This window comes from Oryctolagus cuniculus, chromosome 13 (assembly GCF_051225735.1).
Source record: "Oryctolagus cuniculus isolate XC-2025 breed Fujian yellow rabbit chromosome 13, ASM5122573v1, whole genome shotgun sequence".
Classification (NCBI taxonomy): Eukaryota; Metazoa; Chordata; class Mammalia; order Lagomorpha; family Leporidae; genus Oryctolagus; species Oryctolagus cuniculus.
This window is the reverse complement of record NC_142879.1, coordinates 85911296-85913945: the sequence shown is the minus strand read 5'-3', so window position 1 is coordinate 85913945 and position 2650 is coordinate 85911296. Positions and strand designations below refer to the sequence as shown.

At 35.4% G+C, this 2650-nt stretch overlaps 1 pseudogene; it reads right to left on the bottom strand.

Annotated features, from left to right (window-relative positions):
• Nucleotides 1-2309: 2309 nt before the first annotated feature.
• Nucleotides 2310-2377, bottom strand: LOC138845100 (U6 spliceosomal RNA; annotated as a pseudogene).
• Nucleotides 2378-2650: the final 273 nt, after the last annotated feature.

Below are 2650 nucleotides of genomic sequence, written 5' to 3'. Positions count from 1 at the left end.
CCCAAGCACTTGGACCATTTTATAATGCTTTCCCAGGCCATAGGAGAGAGCTGGATAGGAAGTGGAGCATCCAGGTCTTGAACTGATGCCCCTATGGGCATGTGCTGATGCCACCAGCACTGCAGGTGGCAGCCTCACCCACTATGGCACAGTGCCAGCCCTTGCCAAAAGAATTTATAGAAGCTATTCCATATATACACTTAACAATTATTTAGTTACTTGACACGAACTATCCCTGCATATTTGAAAATTTTGAATGGTATCACTTGGGTTTTAAGAATGTTATATTTTAGGTCTCTTAATATTTTTAGTGATGATGTTTTAAAGGCCCTTTCTGTTTTATGAAAAATGATAAGGATTTTGTTTTACAATGGCCATAGTATTACTACTTAAAGCAATAGATTAAATAACACTTTTAAACAAAGTCATTTAATACTGAATTCTAACACACTGGTATATTTTAAAGTGAGAAACTGGATTTCTTTCAGATATTCTAAAGAAGAATGATAATCAAAATTGAAGACATCTACAGTTTTTAATCACTTGTTTTAAATATTGGTCATAATGGTCCAATTTTGAGTTTAATTTTAATTAGCTTTTAAATGATTCAATATGTTTTATAGAAAAAATTCGGAGAACATAATTATATACTCAACCTCCCTCCCTTCTTTTTCCTTCTTTGTCATTTTTTTTAGCTTATGAAATGACATTTTCAGTTTACATTACATTAAAAAGGGTTGTTGAGTCAAGGGACAAGTTTAACAGGCAAAAAGCAAAAAGATCCTAATTTAGAGGGAATACAGACAATGGCTCTAAACAATATTTGAATATCACATCTAAACAATATTTGAATAAATTGATAAATATTTTAATTTCTCCTACTAAAATGCTCAAAGTCTTTAATGATTTATCAAATATTAGTGCAAAATTATGGATTTAAATGATCCCAAAAAGTGATGAATTTTTGTGTAATAAAGTCCAATTTTTGTCAAGGCTTTTTGACAGTCTCACAGAAAACTTATGTTTGTGAATGGGAAGAATAATACCAAAATATCCATACTACCAAAAGCAATTTGCAAATTCAATGCAATCCCAATCAACATACCAACGATGTTCTCAGAGCTAGAAAAAATGATGCTAAAATTCACATAGAAACATGAGAGATGCTTAACATCTAAAGCAATATTATAAAGCAAAAAAAAAAGCTGGAGACATCACACCATATTTTAAGACATATTACAGGGGTCAGCACTATGACAAAGCAGGTAAAGTCACTGTCTGCAGTGCCGGCATCTCATATGGGTGCCAGTATGTTTCCCAGCTGCTCCACTTCTTATACCCCTCTCTGGTATAGCCTGAGAAAAAAGTAGAAAATGGCCAAAGTCTTTGGGCCCCTGCACCTGCATAGAGACCTGGAAGAAGCTCCTGACACTTGGATTCAGATCAACAGAGCTCCGGCCATTGTGGCCATTTGGGGAGTAAACCAGTGGATGGAAGACCTCTCTCTCTCTCTGCCTCTACCTCTCTGTAACTCTGCCTTTCAAATAAATAAACTGCAAAAAAAAAAAAAGAAGAAGTGTTAGCACTGATATAATAACAGACACATAGTTCAATGGAAAAGACTTGGTAGCATAGAAATAAACCCAAATTTCTACCAGCAACTCATATTTAACAAAGGAACTAAAATGAACTGGAGAAAGAAGAATCTCTTTCACAAGTGGTGCAGAGGAACTTGATTATCCATATGTAGAAGCCTGAAAAGAGACTCCAACATCTCTTACACTATGTGAAAGTGAACTCATAGTGAATTAAAATGTAATCATAAGACCCAAACCCAAGTAAACATAGGGGAACTCTAAATATTGTCAACACACAATAGCTTTTGGGTAAGATTCCAATAGCAATAGTCACAAAAATAAAAACAGAGACATTTGAGTATATCCAACTAAGATACTTCTTCACAACAAAGTAAACATCAGAGTGTAGATACAATGAACAGATGGCAGGAAAAATTAAAACTCTGAATGTTTACAGATTTCCAGAACATTTACATGAATTGGAAAAACTCCAAAAAATACAGTGAAGAAACATCTGAATAGACATTTCTCAGAAGAAATGTAAATGGTCAAAACATGTGAATATGCCCGATGTCACTAGCCATTATGTAAATATAAATCAGAGCACCATATCAGTCTCCAACACCTGTGGGAGAATACAACCCTCAGGTGTTTGTGTGTGCAGCAAGTGGGTTTAGAGGACCCTGTTCACCTCTGGAGAGCAGAGTCTACAGGGAGGTAAAGAAACCTTACTGCGCAGGGGCATGCTAATCTTCTCTGTATCGTTCCAATTTTAGTATATGTGCTGCCGAAGCGAGCACATGTGCTGCCGAAGCGAGAAAGAGATGAAAAGAATTTATCTCAGCTAGCAAGTAATATTCAAGAAACAAGGTCTTCAGGAAAGCCAACTCAACTGACATTTTCATGTCATTGTTAAATAAAGGAAAAATTATCTAGGTTCAGCAATACGTAGTTTATAAGAGAAAGACTACAGAGTAATTTCCTTGGCATAGAAATAACTTTGTCTTTTTTTTTTTATCTATGAGGGCTTGCTATCACCACCACACACCCACATCCCATATACAAATGCCTGG